We start from the raw sequence: 20,651 nt of genomic DNA on the forward strand, positions 1-20,651 counted from the left end.
AATCATGACTACTAGTGTTTGGACAAGAAATTTGGGCATGATTTGAGTCTCTAGGAGGTCAAAAACAATAAAAAAATGACCTCTCTGCCCCTATTTTGACACACAGGAAGCAGTCTTGGGAGAATGAAGTTTTGGAGGGGAAAATGAGCACCAAATTCAGAAATTCCACTTGGTTAGAAAGTAGGCAAGCCAAGCTTTCCAACAAGAACACTTGGGCACAATTTGGACTCCAGCAGGTACCTCAAAATCACCTCCAAAGTGGCGCGGCGTGTATAGATTTGGGCGTGGTGCATTAGAGAAAAAGGCTAAAATCGCGCCCGTTTCGCGAAATTTCGATTCGCGACTTTCTCCAAGTGGGCCCGCTCATTTAAAATATATTTTTCTTGGCAACTAAGGCAATGTTTGAAAATTATTTTCACTAAAGGTGGGCTCCTATCCAAGTGGCAAAGGAAGGCGAGCAGTCACCCAAGCCATTTGTCATTTTTGTAACGTTGCACCTGTAACTAATGGTTGGCTTTACACTTCCACTTTGTAATGATTCGAAAAACTCCCCAACTCTTGGTCGTTCTATTTCTTCATGGCATAGTCTATTTACTGTATGAAAACCATTTGCAATGGGTTGGTTGGTTGGCTTGTAACTTCTGGGAGACTGTGGGAAAGAAACTCTGTTTCTTCATTGTATATTTTGACAGAGGATTAATGAAAGGCAACAGCTCTGTTTCATGAGATTCATGTGGTTGTGAGTGTAGCAAATGTGTCTCTTATGTTTCATATGTATTTTGTAATGTTTCACAGTTCATTTCATATTCATTTCCAGTGAAATTTTCTATGTTAGATAAGGTAGAATTCATTTTTATTTCTCTGCCTGTGGGAAAATTTCATGTTCAGTGTTCTTCTTCTGTTGAAAAGGATTCATGTACTTATGCCCTTTTCACCCTCCTAAGAAATTCCTCCATTTCGCATTATTTCAAACTAAATTGCTAGACTTTCCGCCTATCTTGCCTCACGAAGTAATCTGTGCCTTTGCATAAAATTATCTGCTCATTGTTGTCTGTTGGTCGCATACCATCCCAGAAACTCAGTCATTCATAAAAAATTGCTTCTTGTATCCATATTTACTTACTAGCCTAAGATCAATATTTCATTGTTAGTCATCTCAGACCATTCCGTTTACTTATTCGCTGAGCGTGACTCGGAGAGAGCCCTCTCTTGTTCTGGTAGGGCTAGCTACCAAACTGAGCGTGGTTTGTGGTTACCCTGAATTTTGCCTTCCTTCAGCCTAAGGCAGATTTAGGTGCTAACATAGTGGCGACTCCACTGGGGAAGAAAATGGTTTGCTTGTAGATTGTCTTGCCCCAGTACATATCTCAAGTTCAGAGCTGATTGTTGATGGTGAACAACGATCAGACATAAGAAGGCTGAAATCATTCACCTGGCGACTCCATTCACTGAAGAATCCAGCAATCAATCCTTCATGGTGACTCCACTGCAGAGAGATCAGTAGCTTTGAGATTTTCAAAATGGAGCGGGTTGCAAGAAGATACACTCCCATGAGCCGAGATCACATCCCAGGCTTTCCAAATAAAATTCCGAAGGTAGATTGGTCAAGGAATTTGCCTATGTTTAAAGATGATGGTAGGAAGGATGCGGCTTTACATCTGGTTAGATTTCACATGCACATTCGCAAGTTGAAGGTTGATATTCCTGAAGATTTCTTGATGAAGATATTCCTGGCCACTCTGAAATGTGAAGCCCAATCTTGGTATGAAAATTTGCCTGCTGCTTGTATTTACTGTCTAAAGGATTTTCATGCCATGTTAATTGAGAGATATAAAGAATCTTATCCATCGTTAAATTTAGTTCAGGATTGTTGCAAGCATGCTTATGGTTTTATTGAAAGCCTTGAGAAATATTATGAGGATGATAATTTCATAGATGAAGAGATCATGGAAGCCCTGTATGAAAATACATTTCAGCAGCGTAAAGACGATCATGAAAATTTTCAGCAAGATCAAGATCTTAGTATGGTGCAAGATGAAGGAATTTTTCATCTTGACAGTCAACAAGAATTACATGAAATGGACCAGCTATATGAGGAAAATTTGTATACTCCTTCAATTGAAATTAATGAAAACAATCACTGTTTGAGAAAGAGAAAACAAAAAGTGTTATCTCCTCTGTTTGAAAATGAGATAGATCAACTCTTGAATGGTTAGGTTACAACTCAAGTTAATGCAAATATGCAGTGTGCACATGGTCAAGAAGGTGAGGGTAGAACTTCTTCCTCTGGTGAAAATGACGATAGTCTTGTAAGCAACTTTATAGATCAGCAGGTTGAAGATTTCCATATGGCTGAAAGTGATGAAAGAGAAAGTGTCATTTCAGATCTGTCCATGAAAGAAGACAGAATGCAGAGAAGTCAAGTTTCAAATTTAGAATGTGATAATGTTAAGACACCCATTTCAGATGTAGATTCAGATTGTGATGACCAAGAAAACCTTGTACTAAGTCCCATGAAAGAGAATTATGTTGTTAAAATCACTTGGAATGAAGAAAACAGAGTTATGAATCCAAATGTTCTCATGTCACAAGAACACAGTCTTCATGAAGAGGTAATCCAATCAGCTCATGAACAACAAGATGAGATCGTTTCTCAAGCAAGTAAAAAAGTTCCTCTGGATCAATTTATGGTAGATGATAGAAATGTTAGTGTTAGGTTTCAAAAAACATCTGAAGTTTCTTTTCTCATGATTGATGAATGTGATGAATGTAACGAGAATCTGGCTGTCATATCGTATGAAGATGACCTACCATATATTCAGACTACCGAAGATCAGATCATTTAGGACTCCATTTAAGACTCTTCCTCATATGTTTCATGTCTTGAAATGTTCTTTGAAGAGGAAATCTACTCATCCACTTGTTCAGAATTTTTTGAGGACCAAGAACATACTCTTATTGAAGTACAGTGTGAAGAAAGATTAGAATCAAAGGAGAAAGACATCTTATTTCCTCAGCAGGAGGGAAATCTTCATGTTTTTCATGATCCAATCGAAAATCTGTTGCAGCCAACAGTGAAGGTGATTATTGCAGTATTCGGTGATGAAGGAGATCAGGGTCAATTAGCTTTTTGGATGCCCAGTTACAAGTATCTACTGTTGACTTGGAGATCTAATCAGGAGAATCAATCAAGAAGGCATCTGCTTGATTGGTTACATTGGCATTCTGATATAGTTTGATCGTATATTGCCTTGTAAGAAAAATAGGTGGCCATGTACTGCCACCAAGCTTTAAGTTTTAAGTTCAGGTCTTGGTCTTTTGAGTTAGTTTGCTAGAGTTAAGTTTTTCAGTGATTTCAGTTCGCATTGAGTCAGTTTCAGTCAAGTTTCAGTCAATAAATTGATTCATGTTGGTTTGTCAGAATAATTGACTCCATAGCCCAATGGACGAAGGCACTGTCTAGCTCTTCCAGAGATCTGTTGTTCTTGGCACCTCCAAGGAGCTACCATCCCCCATTGGAGCCAATGTTAGTCTTAGTCTTTGTAGCCTTCCTCTAGTGATCAAACATGCTCTTACAAAGTGATTTTAAGGTGTCAAGGTCAAATTTTATCATTTCAGTGAGTCTTCAAGCAAAATTTGGTCACTAGGTACTAGGTATAGGGTTTTCTTTTATTCCTGTCAAAGTTGTCCAAATGTTAGTCCATGTCACTATTCAGTTGAGTGTACCATCATTCAGAGGGTTGTCATTATCATGTCAAGTTCCACTGGGTCATTTTACACCTTGTTCATGCTTCAGTTGCGCCTAGGTAAGGTCATTGCCCTCTCCCAGGGTTTTGAAGGCAATTTCTCTTGGACGGTCAAATCATCAGTAAAAATTGTAACCTGATGTTCATACACCTTCCCCTATCCTTAAAGTACCTTATCAAACACTTCCCATCACTGAGATCCCCCAAATTCCTCATTTTCGCACAAACCCTAGTTTCTTGCTACAACCTGGCAATTTTCTAGGTTGGACCTGTGTTTTTCCTTTTTGGACCCCTTCGCCTCACTCAATCTTTGAAATTCCACTTTCCCTACTTCTTAACATCCCTCCCTAATTCCAAGAATTTTCCCAAGAATTTAGAAGCTGCTTATCCCCTTCATTTCGCTTCATTTCGACAAATCTCTTGTTCCACACATCGGGATAGGTTTTACACAAATGATGTTTCTGAGCAAGGAAAGATGAATTTGGAAAAAATGAGAGAGGTTTTTGTCCACAGCAGGCCAAGGAAGAATAAATCCTTCAATTTTTACACAGGTGTCATGGTTTTAGAGAAAAGTAAAAAATATAGTCGCCTCGGGAGAATTGATGCACCTCTGAAGTGACCTTGGGAAAATCAAGTTTTCTCCTAGTTTGGTTAGCCAAATGACTTTCTTTATGAGTCAAATGATAATTAGACACAAATATATTTCCAATGAGTGATCATGAGCTCAATTTGGAGTTGAGGAAGGCATTCAAAAGTTGGCTGCAACAGCACTCTGCCTTGAGGTAGCCTCATTTGGCACATTTTGACCAGTCTTGGGAGATTTGATTTTTGATAGGGAAAGTGAACTCCAAATTGAAAAATTATGGTTGTGTTGGAAAGTAGACTCAAATAAATTTCCAACGCGCTATCCTGCGCCCAATTTGGACACTGGGAAGGCCTCCAAAAGTCACCTGGAAAAGGGCGCGACGCACATAGAGAGCACGACGTACTGGGGGGAATTTTCCAGTGTAAATTTACACTGGCGCGACGCACATGGGAGGCACGGCGCACAGGGCTAAAAGGCCTAAAATTCATTGAAATTTCTCCAAATTGCCATTTATTTGCGTGGATTTTCTAGGTGGGGTCAATCTCTCAGTGTTTCATCCATTTTTATGTTGGTATGATGATAGTAAATGATGGCTTATGGTTGCACAAAAACTCTTAAACCCTACCACCTAAAATCATCAAAGAAAATGTTGTTAGGGTTAGAAACTCATTATGTTGGTGCCAAGGTTCTTCCCCCATTTCATTTTTCCTTCTTGCCCTCATTCCCTTCTTCCCTATGCCACTTTTTCCATTTCTCCCTATCCTAAAATGCTACTAAAATCCTATTCCCTATCCCCTCCTCACATTTGTCAAAGGTAAAACCCAAACCCTAGCCCATATAAATTTCCCTAACACCCCAAACCCTCCTACATATCCCTAAACAAAATTTCCCCCCATAGCCCCTATTCCCATCATATTGTTCCCCTTCCTAACACTCCCTTTTTGCATTGTTCCCCTCGGTGGCAGATCTCACAACAACACCTAGTTTCATACCATCATCAAAGGGTTGTCCAAGCACAATACACAGACAATAGTCATGACATCTGAGCATTCATCAGACTATGAGGTGGAAAACCAAAGTGACTCTCCCTTGGAAGAATAGGGACCTCGGAGGCCTCATAAAAGTGGCAGACATGTGAGAGAAGAACCGACCACCCTTACAGAATTGCAGGCCTGCCCTCTTGCTATGTCCTATTTTCAGTTTCAGTAATGTTATGAGTGTTTTGAAAAGGTTGCAAATGTTCAATTTCACCATGAGTTGGCTCGCCTATTTGTTCTACATTTTCATGGTGCTCAAGTTACTTTGGTAGGTGTTACTTTCACACTTACACCAGACTCTATTTCATTAGCTACCGGCATGCCTAATATTGGAGAACCAAATGGAATATGACATACCTAGAGCAGAGGAACAAACAACTTAAGTACTGGCAAACTGAGATAGAGTTGCAACTGATCAAGGAAAACCGGCAACACATCATGGCAGCACAAGGTAGACCTATGGAGCAAAGAGATGAGGACCGAGAGTATGTTTTAGAGAAAGTGAACGTTCACTTGGAGCAGCTGCTGGACAAGGCCGACAAGGACCATGCATTGCTGAGGCACATGGCTTTCCACTACATGGTGCGAAACAAAGTATGCAAGGCCCGAATCAGGAATTTGAAGGTGAAATTGAGAAAGGCAATCAAGAAGCAAAAGAGGAAAAGGGAGCTTGATAAACTTTAGATATTGGCCAAAGCCTCTTTGGCCCAGCATAACACTTGATAAGGAATCTCCAGCCCAAATTTCAAGAAATCTGGGGCAATTTTGGTCACATGGAAAATTTTTGGTCACAACACAGGTTTTTTCTCCTTGTGCGTCGCGCCATTGGCGCGACGCTTAGGATTGGGAGCTCCAAATCACAAATGGTTTGAATTTTTGGATTCATCATGCAAAATCACGTCTACTAGTGTTTGGACAAGAAATTTGGGCATGATTTGAGTCTACAGGAGGTCAAAAACACTCAAAAAATGACCTCTCTGCCCCTATTTTGACACACAGGAAGTAGTCTTGGGAGAATGAAGTTTTGGAGGGGAAAATGAGCACCAAATTCAGAAATTCCACTTGAGTTGGAAAGTAGAAAGGCCAAGATTTCCAAAAATCACACTTGGGCACAATTTGGACTCCAGTAGGTACCTCAAAACCACCTCCAAAGTGGCGCGGTGCATATAGATTTGGGCATGACGCATATAGAGAAAAAGGCCAAAATCGCGCCTGTTTCGCGAAATTTCGATTCGCGACTTTCTCCATGTGGGCCGGCTCATTTACACTATATTTTTCTTGGCAACTAAGGAAATGTTTAAAAAGTATTTTCACTAAAGGTGGGCTCCTATCCAAGTGGCAAAGGAAGGCGAGCAGCCACCCAAGCCATTTGTCATTTTTGTAACGTTGCACCTGTAACTAATGGTTGGCTTGTAACTTCTGGGAGACTATGGGAAAGAAAATCTGTTTCTTCATTGTATATTTTGATGGAGGATTAATGAAGGGAAGTGGCTCTGTTTCATGAGATTCATGTTGTTTTGAGTGTAGCAAATGTGTCTCTTATGTTTCATATGTATTTAGTAATGTTTTATAGTTCATTTCATATTCATTTCCAGTGAAATTTTCTAAGTTAGATAAGGTAGAATTCATTTTTATTTCTCTGCCTATGGGAAAATTTCATGTTTAGTGTTCTTCTTCTATTGAAAAGGATTCATGTACTTATGCCCTTTTCACCCTCCTAAGCAATTCCTCCATTCTGCATTATTTCAAACTACATTGCTGGACTTTCCGCCTGTCTTGCCTCATGAAGTAATCTTTGCCTTTGCATTAAATTATCTACTCATTGTTGTCCGTTGGTCCCATACCATCCCAGAAACTTAGTCATTCATAAAAAATTTCTTCTTGTATCCATATTTACTTATTATCCTAAGATCAATATTTCACTGTTAGTCATCTCAGACCATTCCGTTTACTTATTCGCTGAGCGTGACTCGGAGAGAGCCCTCTCCTATTCTGGTAGGGCTAGCTACCAGACTCAGCGTGGTTTGTGGTTACCTTGAATTTTTCCTTCCTTCAGCCTAAGGCATATTTAGGTGCTAACAGGTATCATGTAGTTCGAATGGAGGAAGCGAAATTTGTGTTGGATTGATCTTCAATGCATACATATGAGTGATTAGGAGCCTTGGGTGTTTCAATAATTCCCTGATTGGAAGTGAAACTAACCTCAGGATAGCGAGGGCCTGATATAACCATCATCTACGGCTGGAGTGCCTCAACAGTATGTTGGGTTTTGACTTCATCAACTAATAGATCATCATAAACATGTGTCTTTGAAAGATCAATAATGATAGAATCAACATCATGAACAACTACAGGAGTAAATAGATCATGACATCTACGATCAGAAAAATAAATAACTTCATCGGCATCCTCATGATCAGATAAATCAAATAGAGGGTAGACGAGAAGTAGGAATGTTCACCCTCTGCATTTAAAAAAAAAAGAATATGAAAAATTAAGTGGATTTTCAATGAATAATTTGTCCTCTCCGCTATCAAATGATGGAATGAAATCAGGTGTGTTTTGTGAATGATCAGTAGTGGATGCATGCATGGATGGATTTATACAAGGAAAATTAGCGATAGAGGAATCACCAAAAATTTCAGGAAAAAGTGTAGGAGGCGTGGACAGAAGGAGATCATCCTTCGTTGCAGGTTGATGTTCAGGTTCCCAATCATACTCATCATAAATGACAACGCAGGTTGTTTGTGCAACACCAACTCTATTGATGGTTTGATCCTCATTCACAATAGGTGTAGAGTCTAGAACGGAATAAAATGAGATAGTGTAATCCAGAGGATCAACAGAATGCGAACACAGAGGCTAAGGTAACAAATGTATGTGACAACCCATGAGATTCCCAATGAATTCTGTGCAGAAATTGAGAGTACTTATGATGGGAGGATGTGAAAATTGAACAAACGTGTGTGCATTTTATCCCACATCACTCTGTAGTGTTGGAGCTATTTGATGAGGGGAAGGAAGACATTCACTTGTGACAACGATTATGTCCACTTGTGATTACACAACTAGATCTCCGAAGTATGCTGAGTGGGATTTTAGCTTCAACTTCATCTTGGGATAGAATGATTTGTGAAGGAAATATTCAAATGTGGACCAAAGATATTGGAATTTCATCTGGTTTTCAGTAGCTTCAAAATGAAGTACACGAAATCACTACCAAAATTCCATAGGTGATTCATGCAGGGTCTTCTTTTGTTTTAACAGATTTTTTTCAAGAGGTTCATGATCAAAATGATGGAAAGTAGATTCAATTAGATCACAAAACTACTTAAGTGAGTGTAAACAATCATAAGGCAGGTTGCAACACCATCATTCTAGGGATTCGTAAATTGTGTGTGAATGTTGTAAGCTGGCCTTGACTTCATTGAACTCATCTACATCCTCCAAGAGTGCAAGGAAGTCTTGTAAATGCTCAATCTAGGCCACTTCGCCTTCACAATTATACGTGAATTCCAACAAGAGATCATAAAACTCCTTTGTGATGTCGACGAGTTGTGCATTAGACAAAAATCGTGGAGGGAGGACTCTAACGATATCCATGACATTTGTGTGAAGATGAAAAACATGATGTGAGGACTCAACTTTTCATATGGGCCTCCTTCTAGTGCCTTAAATGTGATGGCACTAGACCCACCAACATGTCAGGGGATCTCCCCGGTAAAAAGTCCCAACTAGACTTCAGACCATTTGGTGTAGGAGTCCCAGCAGTGGGGTAGTACGGTATCACCTTGACCATGACTACACGTAGAGGTAAGTAAGATGTCCTTGTTGGTAGCAAGGGTGTGACCTTTGCAACAAGTCAAGGAAGGTGCATGAAAGGCTCTAACACATGGAACAAGGGATGAGTGTGCCCCTTAGAAACTTGTGATAAAATGCAGCTTGAAAGGGGACACACGAGAAGAAAGAAATCACAAGCTAGAAAGTAGGATAGCCGACAATCGAAAGTGATGGCTATACCAACGACACATTTCGATAAGGTTCATACAAATATATACAGAATAGTCTATACATACATGTGTAAATAACAACTACGTATATCATTAGAGTAACCAGGATAGCCGAACTACAATAACAACATATGCATGAAGCGTGTTGGCTCTGTTATATTAAGAAAGTGAAAGATCCAATCATACATGCAGCCATGACCAACCAATAGTCCTGATAGCGGAATGCTCAGTCACTTCCACCTGCTCCTCCAAAGAGATATACTAGCTCTACACTGTGGAGAAGCCAAGGCTTGTTACAATACACTCCAAGCTTTCTCTAAGCTATACCTATAGGAATCTTGACTCCTAAAAGACTGTACAATGAGTTATGAGGCTCTATAAATAACAAAGGGTGGAGTGACCCTTGACGTTCCCCTTTGTGACTCTTCATTGACCCTCATGACTCTTCAACTACTACATGACTGTTACATTCTACTATCGACACTTGGTCTTTCACTTTTACAACATGTTACATTACAATCTGCACATGTACCCATGTGAGACAAAAATAGGCATGAGTAAGTCATGTAAGACATCACTAAGACTTAGTCAACTATGGGAAGACTAACTCTTCAACATCCTCGTGACGATCGACGGTGGTGAACTGATGCCAAGCTTGGGAGTTCGTGATGGTGTTTGTGTTCTTTATTGTGACATCCTTCTGAAAGCGAAATCTTGCCTCTGTTGCATTCGGGGACACTGATTTGGCACCTATATCCAACTCATCTGATAACATGCGCATCATAGTCTTGAGTTTAGCCAGACCAACAACATACTGATGCATAGTGTCTACGCTGGTGGCTATGCACATCAAATCATCAAAGTATATGTCTAGTGCTAGTTGGACTTGGTTATTTAACTTTTCCTCGATGAGTGTGCCAATGGATGGGATCACATGTGTGTTCACAATGCCATCCATGCTCCTGAAGATCTGTGCATGTGAAGCCTGCAAACTGATGATTAACTGCTGGAGTTCCTCATAGTTCCAAATCTGAATCTGGATGCATGCCTTTGGCTTCATCATCTTTGGGAAGTGAAATGGGGCTCCTTTGTACCTCATTGTCCATGTTTTCATGTTATCGACAACAATGTGTAGATCTAACAAGATGCATGCTCTCCTAACACAACATTATTGCCAACCTTTGAGATGGACAACTGACTTATGCACGGTGACGAATCTTGAATACAACCTCTGCACGACTGTATCGAGAGACGATTATTCATCCAATATCTCTCTCCTCAACTCTACTTTGGTGGATGTTGTAACCTGTTCTCGTCCTCACTTGGCCACTTGTAATTCATTGGCCATGTGCTCATTCTCAGCTATCAAGAATCTAACACTCGAGATGGTGGCTTAGTCATATGCTTTGGTAGCACCAGCTAATGGAAGAGGATGCCTTCACACATCGAACATGATCACTCGTTCTTAAAACTGCATAGGAGATACATGGACATTCGGAGTAGGCACTCTGTGCGACTACAAAAATCTGTATTTTGACTCATCAAATGATATGTTGGACATCTCTGCTTCTATATTGTCTTCAAGGATTTATGTGTATCCTTGATCATTTGGGACTTGCTTTGCTTCCAAATCTAGTGAAGACGATGGGGTGACCTCTCGGTTCTAAGACATGTGGTCAATATCCTGATCTAACTCTGGTTGAACCATATCCATGACCATCTGTTCTAGCATTTGTTCAATCTCTTGAGCAAGGTCCTGCTCCTACGACTGCTCACCCTATCTTCTTTGTTCCAACTGCTAATATGAATCTATAACTTGTATGGGCATAGGTTCATCAATCTGTGCATGTTGCACCTCTTACTGTACTTATTCTTGTTGCACTTCCTTCTCTCTTCTGCATAGCTCTTGTTCTTCCATGAGTTTCTTCTTCAACTCCTGTAACTCCGGTGTATCTTCATCTTGTAAACCTGGTTGAGTGTTATCCTAAACTTGGCTGGCTCTTTCACCCAACTCTTCAAGATACCTTTTGAGTTTGTATTACTGTCGGGTCTACTGAAGGGTTTATCCATCATGATCACTAGTTGTGGTAAGTGATACATCTCCTAAAAATCCTTCACCATGAAGGTAACAAGTTGTGTTCCACTGACACTTCTCAACACCATTGTCTCTGGATCAGTATGCGAGACAATCCAGTGGATCATGTCCGCGCATGGAAACATGGGATACCTGCATACAGTCTAGTATAAGCCATATTTGTGAATGTTGATATAAACCATGCGGTCTTCCAGATTTCCTCAAATGTGCCTGAGAATGTATCATTGATGTCTTGTCATTTCATCTTGATATATTTGTCTATGAATAGGTTGGTTTCTTCATAGATGGGAAAGATCATAGACACTTGCTCAACTGCTTCTCCATTTGAACTCTCGACGGTGTCCTTTGACCCTGCTCTCTTGGAGGCCATTGTACTTGTACTGATGAGAGATCGATGAACACCTATGATACCTGGAGACATATAAGCACTCATGGCAAGAAATCTTTCAGAAGAAAAGAAAAATCAACTTGAGGGCTAACATGCAACATACTCGGGTGACTAACTGGAAAGATTGCACAAATTTCATCGAGAGGCTGGGAGTCTGACTGCCAAAATTGTACAAGTTATAGTCTAGGCTATCAGGAGGCTGACTTAATATTGAAACTGTGCAATGCATATTCCAACCTATCCTGCAGAGGAATGAAACTGCGCAATGCATGGTTTCACTCAACAAGGACTACAAACTAGCAACTACATTTGCACAATTTATGGGGCCAACAAGGCACTGCCTCTCATAATTGTGAAAAACAAGCCTGGAGGCTAGTTCTGCACCAAATTTACGTAATTTTTAGGAGGAAGGATAAGCCTTCACTCTCAGAAATGTGCATTATCATTCGGGCAAGGAAAGGTTCGCGCCAGGGTAGCCCAGACCTGCCGACGGGTGATTGAAAACATGAAAAGGTCCGAATGAATGATGAAGCTGAGTGCGAACAAGAGTGAATGATCATGCATGCAAAAAGAGAGTGTAGGATTCAAAAAATGATAAAACAAGCATGTGTGTGAAGCGAGTCACTGCAACAATGATCGTTAGTGCAGAAACAATGTCATGCATGTGACATCAATGAGATGCAATGAAAAAATTGAAACAATGCTTCTACAAGCTAACATGCATTAAAATGACAGCAAATGTTCAACAAAACCAAGAAAACAACACTCACACAAACCAAAATACAAAAAGCAACAAAAAAGCAGAAAAAGACATGAAAAGAAGACTTACCTGAAAAGGTTGAGCTGAATGTGCCGAATGTCCCTAGATGCGTTGTGGGATCTCAGAGCTCCAAGATTGATGTGAGGAATGAGCTCTGAAGCGTCGAATAAATAAGTTTTTATAAGGTTGAGGTTTATGATGCGCATGCCACAAATATAAAGTGACACTTGGTGGGAGGTTTCTAAAATGGTGTTTGCATGTAACTTCCATATTCTAAAAATGGATCCCTAAAATCTAGGGATGTTTTTTACTTCTTTCCTTTTTTCTTTTTCGGGAAAATAAGCCCATGCATGCAAATCAATATTCCTCAGTCTTGGAGGGAACTAGTGAACATGGGAGCACATGGAATGGTCTGCAAGCCTGGGAATAACATTTGTACAGTTTTTGTGCTGAGCAAGTCTGGTTGTCCCTCATGCATTACACAATTTCTGGACTGAAGCCTCGAATGTCAGTCATAATTGCACAATTTTTGAGATGAATCCAAATGCTAGGCTGAATTACGTAGTTTTAAGAGGGAAGGCTTCTTGGTTGGATTTCACAATTTCTAGAGGGAAGGCTGGTTCCCATCTAGAATTGCACAATTTCCTAGGTGAGCATCAACTAGAAAATGACTAAGTCTTGGAGTGTCAGCCTATGGGTGGGAGGCAAACAAGTTGACAAGCATAGGCTGGTAAGCCAGTGAAACTCAACTGAAGAATTTGTACTTAGATAATGCAAGACATGTTGCTAAGGATGTTTGGTAGGGAGGCTCCAAAATGAAGGTAAGGCAAAATTTTGGAGGGTGGTTGTAACCGCTACAACATGAGGTCACATGGAATGACATAAAAGACATATTTTTGCAAAAAATGTTTGTTGAGAACTTAGAATATTTTCAAGAATACATCAATATCAAGGGGTCTAGGATGCATAGGATCGCATGCAGATTCTCAATTATCCCTTGTACAAAAGTGATTGAGTGGATTATTACACACATTGATGATTCTCATCTCATGCTTTGTAGGGAAAACAATGGTAAACTCACCATCTATTATGGAGAAGACATGCAAACTTACTATAAGATACTTGGGCCCACAAAATATGCAAGAAATGAATTCTATGCTAGATGGTCCGATCTTGACACAAGTGACATCATTAAAGAAAAATAATAAAGGAGAGAATTAGAAGAAGGGGAGAAAAGGAAGAAATATGAGTTTCATAGCAAGCAACAAGAAGAAGAAGAGAAAATAAGGAGAAAAGAAGAGGAACAATAAAGGAATTCCCAAGAGGAAGAAGAAACACAAAGACTGGAGGAAGAATAGTAAAATCAAGAGATCAAGGAAGGATTGAAGGAAGAGGATACCATCCATCCAACAGATGATGAACTAGGCTCTCTTGAAGAACCTCCTCTCACCGATGGTCATCTCCCATTTGGCGAAATGGGAATCACATCTCCACCTAAAAATAGAGTCATAGATGTGTGCAATGTCATGTTTTATCAGTTCAATAAGAGGATCATGCAACAAAGGCAGAGATACTTCTCGAATGATCCTCAAAACCCAATCGTAGTATCCATAGAGAAGGTAATAACTGCCAATACTAGAAGGAATCCTAGGAAAATCATAGAGGAAAATGTTACTTTTTCTACGACACCATAGGATAATTCCAATTATATGTTGAATGATAATGTTAGACTAAGGAGAGATCTAGATGTAGTAAAGCAATATGCAAAACACCTTTCTATGGAGAACCAATGGTTATCTTCACACAATTTCAAAACATCAAAATGGAAGTTAGCCATACAAGAGTAACTATGGCCAATGGAGGATAACATGGCATGATTAGATGATGAGACGATACTTATACAAAAAGTGGTTGCTCCATCGTTGGTATTCAAAAGAAAGCACAAGAAGTCTTGAAGCTCCTGAAAGTGGCAATCAGAGAGGTTGAAGAACTTCAAGAATGGGTTTCCAACTATCTGAGTGTTCCACCACAGTTGGTTAGAAAGGACATGATTGTCACTAAAATGGACTGAGAGAGGTTGAGACTCCACCATTAGAAATACAATCATCTTGGAGAAAAAGTGACTAACACCATTGCCGCTTATGGTCGTCTTCACAATGGTTTTGAGTCTCTAGCACAAAAACATGGGATGCTTTCAGTAGGATCACTTGAAGAGATCAAAGGAAGGGAAATCATCTTCTAGAGTGAGGTAGTACATAGAACATATCAAGCAAGAATGAGAATATAAAGGCTTAGAGATCACTGAAGACATTATTCTACAATATGCCATCGCGCTAGTCAAAGCTCACATGAAACTCTCATGGCTATGGAATAATGTACAATCAAGCTCCAAGGCCATTTTGACAGAGACATTGGAGGTGAAGATGCGGTATGTAGCAAAATCACTGGTTTGGGTCAAAGTCATCTCTATGGAGTTTAGAACATGGCACACATACATCACCAATGAGCTCCATGAGGAAGAAAATGATTTGTCAATTTGATAAGACTTTGTCCTATTATCAATTTTGTCTCATATAGCCACCATCTCATATGTAATTTTTCTTTTGTAATAAGTTGTATGTAATGAAGTCCAAGAGACACATGTGGAATGTGAAAAGCCACATATGGAATGTAAAGAGTCGGGTATAGAATGTGAAAAGTCATAGGAGTTGAAGAATCATGAGGAAGCTCAAATATCTTGTCATTTGTTATAAATAATGTCTCATAACTCAAGCAAAGGGATTTTGGAGGCTTGGATTCTTGGAGACTTTCCTTGGATTCTCTTGTAGTACATAGCAAATAGACCATTCTTTGGAGAAGCAAGTTGTGGCTTCATGTTCCACTACTAGATCTAGTGTGTCATCTATGTAATAGTGTATTTGGGATCTTTCATTCATAATCAGAAACTCTATGAGCCAACATTTCTTCATACATGTATCATGGATGTAGAAGGACCATTCTTGTTATGTTTACAGTATATGTTGGTTTAGTTACATACTAAGGCTAATGAACTATTTTGTTACTTAGATATGGTTATTATTGAATAGGTTTTGTTATGTTTTCATGATTGTTGTTTATTATGTGGATTAATCTACAGGTAATCAACAAGCCTTTCTCTTCGTTCTCGGGTCCCCCTTTAGGATAGTACTATTAATTTCCTAACCGGAGGCTTATTTTCCTTTACCAGTCGTGGAATTTCCCTATGCACTTTACATTTGATGTCTCACAAAGCTTACATATTTTCTGCCCTAAAGAGGTGTTGTGATCTATTGCGTGTTTTTTGTAACCAAGGCACATATTTGAAACCTTTTCAATGGTGGTCGGAACATACAACCAGGTGAGACTCCTGCACCAAATGGTGTGAGGCTTAATTAGGACTTCACACTAGGGAGATCCCCTTACATGTTGGCGCTAGAAGGAAGGCTAGATGACAAGATGAGCCTCTAAATTTTGTTTGAATCTCTCACCTTTAATGGCTTCATCCTAGATCACAATCCCAAGGTGTTTTTCCAAAGATTTAGATCTTTCGATCCTCCTGTAATTTTTCCATAACTTGGAACATTTGAAATTCGATGAAAAGGGTAGAAAAAATTCCTTGATTACGTAATTGAGTCTACTCAATCTTATTTTTCAAATGGAGTTTATTTTGAACAAATCCTTTTGAGGTTGTTTACCCTTACATTGGATGGTCGTGCAAAGAAATGGTGTTATTCTTGACCAATTTCTTACATCTCATTTTTTAAACATTTGGTTAGTGAGCTTCATTGCCTTTTTAACAAATACAAATATCAAGATGTTCTTAATGAAATTGATCAGCTCATAAAGAAATCAAATGAATCCCTTAAACATTTTTTTGACTTGTTCCTTCATCTTTGTTATGGATTTCCAGATGAGGATGTGGATGGAAAATTTTGGATGAAAGGTTTTGTTTCTTAATTATGATGTCAAGAAAATATTTTGAATTAGATTCATCATGTTCTCCTACTCAAGAGGAATCTCAACACCCTGAAAATGAATCTGATATTTCTTTTGTTCCTTATCCACCTTTTATGTTTTGTGTTTTGAATCTCAACCGATTAATAAATCAGAAGGTCAATTTGCTGATCAAGAATTGATTTTTCTTTCACATTTTTCTCCTAATGATGATTTTCCTGATCCTATCAATTAATCATCCTTGAATCTTGAAATCCCTCTTATCGAACTTCAACCCATTAATCAAATTGAGTTCTTGGACAACCATAACCCTGATCATTTCCTTTTTTTTTTTAATTGTATGGTGATGATCATTTAAGTCTCATGGATGAATATTTGTTCCCACAAGAAGATTATGATGTGTAGAAGTTTCAAATGGATTCTGATGCGATTATTGAAGATTTTCTTTCAAGTATGACTCATTTTGATCAAGAAGATGACATTCTTATCATTGAGGATTTTTGTGGTAATATCAAAAATCTATTTGATCAACCTCAATTCCCTTATGAATATCATTATTTGAATGATGACTCTTGTTCAGATAAGCAAATGACCGTGTTTTCTTAAATTGATTTTCGATTTTGTCATAATTCAATGTTAATTTAGGTGAGTAGGACACGCCAACCTGCGCTGATGGTTATGTCAAGTTCATGTCACCTGGACGATATTTGTGATTTTAGTCAGTTTAAAATTTTCTCATAAAATCTTGTCATAAATTTCATATCATGGGATGTCGACTCTCTCTTGAGGGATTATCATTTTCTTCATATAAAAATTTTAAACCCTTAATGAAAAAAGTTTAGTTTGACTCTTGAACTTCAATAAATATATCCCACCTTATTGAGGTGAAAACTCAACACCCCCATTATTTATTTATTTATTTCAAATAATGGGTATCCTTTTCACAAATTTTGACTAAATCACCTTTTTAATATTTCCTTTATTTAAGTATCCTACAATTTTACAAAATTATTTATTTTCATCAGATTTCTATTTTAATTGCTTCATCAAGTTTGATTTTCCTCAAGCTTTCTGTTGGTTCTCATTTTATCTCATTTGGATGCACGGTTTGCAAATGGTGTTCATCCGAAGTTTGATAATTTTTACCACTAGAGCTAAAAAAATGTACAAAATGTATATTATTTTGATTTTTTTAAATTATTTGTAAATATTGTTTTTTAGTTAATTTTTACTACTCAATTCATTTTTCACTAACGATCCTACAAAATCATTGCAGCCAAATTGTAGAACAATTAAAATTATGTTGTTTTTAGATTTCAAAATCTTTGTTAAATCCCCATTTAAAAGAAATTACAAGGTATGAAACCTCAAAATTTTTATGTTGTTGTAGTTTGTTTTGTCATATTTTTAAAATAATCAAGTGGTTGTAGTTTATACATAGGAGGGAGGATCCCACTCCACATGACCCTCCTCTCCTCCTTCACGCTATACTTCTTCACTCTATCAGATATCAAAACTACTCAATATCTTAACAATTTAAATGCCTCCCCATAATTCTTTTGATGTTTCGATATTTAAAAACCCCTCATATTACAAACATTCTGATGAAAACTCCTTTGTTCATTGGGTTTTTATTAAATGTTGGTTATGTAAGGCTTGTTGCATAAGGATGGTTCTTTTGATTTTAATTTAAACCTCGACAAGTATAATATCAGAGTTTTTTTTATTTAGAAACCTACGATGTCTGATATTTAGAAACCTCTAATGTCTGATATTTTTAGAAACCTTTGATGCCTCACTTATTTGGCATATAACATATTAAACCTTGACATGTCTCAACATATTGGACCTCGACATGTTTTGACATATTAGAACTTTCGCTTGCAAACTTTCGATATAAATTACTTCTGATATTCGGTACTTTTATGTGTGATAGGTTTGGATCACATTTTAAAATACTCCTTCATTATTTCAACGTATTATTCAATGGTCATTCAGCATGGTTATTAAAATGACTTGTGAAATGGATAATGTAATATAATTTTAATATTATTAATTTAATTAAATTGGTCAATCTGTAATTAATTTAATTAATTTTATATTTGATTAAATAATAGTTAAATAGAAATAATGGATTTAATATAAAATTAAATTTTTTAATTATGTTTTTCTAATTTTGTCCAAACAATTGTTTTTTTTAGAATTCTGACAATTTTGACACTTCAACTTTGGAAGCTCATAAGTTCAGTTTTACTTGGTCAAATCAAGCTCAAGATGGCTCGTTACATAGAAAAAATCATGGAGAACATTTATGAATTGGTTGTATGACCATATCTATTCATTAAACGAGTCTAAAATTTAACATAAAATCAAACTCTGAATTTGTAACAAAAACTAATTTTCTAAGATTAATTTTTACATATTTCATTTGTTCAAAGCCACTACTGATTGCAGATCCATTTGAATATGTTATATTTTAAAAATAAGATCTTTACAAGGATCAATGGAAATACCATATTTATTTTTATTTATTTCTTTCATTGAATTTATATTAGAGATGTTTATTTTCCAGATTTGGTATTTTTTATTTTCAATTGCATTTTAATTTAATTTTGATTGGTTTCTTGGCAGGAGAATGGTTGAGGAGACAAGGAAGAGAAGATTTAGATCAATTGTATTTCTCTAGCAAGAGAGGAAAAAGAATGGTGGTCAACAAAATTTGTGGGAGAAAATTCCTTTTCCAAACGGTTCTCTCATTTTGATTTTGATTTGTAATTATAAATATGGGATTTTAGAGAAAGAAAATGAAAACTCTCTTCTACAATTTTGTAATTATTAAAGAACTATTGTAATAGGGATTTCATGTTGTAGGTAGAGAGGATCAATCTTATATCTAAAAATTATTGTGATTTGTCTCTTTTCATTATGAGCTGTGTATGAGAGATAGAGATTTCACTATTGCACCTCTTGCTTTTAGTATCAATGTTAATGTTTTGGAGGAGATTGTAGGAGATAAGGTTTAAAAATGTGAGCACGAGAATAGATTCAAATAAATTTATATTAGAAATACTATTATTTTTAATGTGAATTTCATTTTTGATGGAACAATTATGTTGATTGAATTTATATTGTGCACTACTGTCAATATGACTACATGTCTTACAAATTAGTTATCTAATATGTTTGTTTCATGAATTTGTTGTCAATTGTTTCTTTTTCTTTGATATACGAAAACCATATTTTTGAGTAACTATTTACTCAGAAATCTACCATTTAATTATGATTTAATTTCCATTAGCATTATGTGAACTACTTCCTAATGTTATTGGTTCATCATTCATTGTTAATAGATATCTAAAAAGCAAGTTTTGTAATTATAATATTAGTTAATTGAACTACTTCATTAGCTACATATTCATCTTAATCTAGATATGTTAAAATCCCAGTTAGGTTAACATCTTTCTCTTAGCAGAAAAAAGGACTAATCCTTCTTTCCATGAAGATTGGCTTAGCATAGTTTTCCTTTTTCTTGCATTATAGAGTAAATCTACATTTAGATTAAATCTTGCATTCTAGAAGTCCTCTTCTAAAAGAGGCAAAGCCATAGTTGTGGTTTGGTTGAGCCTTAAATCGCCCTAAGGATTTGCATCCTTTCATGTGCACAACAGGAAGGTTAATCCGGTTGCCTTTTCTTTTTTGACAAGTTAAAGACATTTTTAAGCCAGCAGAGATATAGAGACAGGGTAGTTGGACCCAATTGAACTAGTCAGAACCACCATTCCAAATGGAAAATGAGCTGATTTGAGTTCTCAACCGGGTGGTATCCCTTATAATGTTGAATGGTCATTTTGGGCCATCAACATTTTTTGCGCTAGAAGGAGGATATAAAGACTTGTTGTCTTTTGGAGATTTTATATTTTAAAGTTTTTATTTAATCACAATGTCTCATATCAAACTTCCAATTTGGTGTTGTATCTCTGGACGTGCATCCATCAATACTCCATCGGAAATAGTAAGACACTTGTCAAAGGTAATGTTTAATAGTCAGAATAATTTT

This window comes from Pinus tabuliformis, chromosome 2_1 (assembly GCF_031772625.1).
Source record: "Pinus tabuliformis cultivar Carrire ecotype Pingquan chromosome 2_1, CPIR1, whole genome shotgun sequence".
NCBI classification, from domain to species: Eukaryota; Viridiplantae; Streptophyta; class Pinopsida; order Pinales; family Pinaceae; genus Pinus; species Pinus tabuliformis.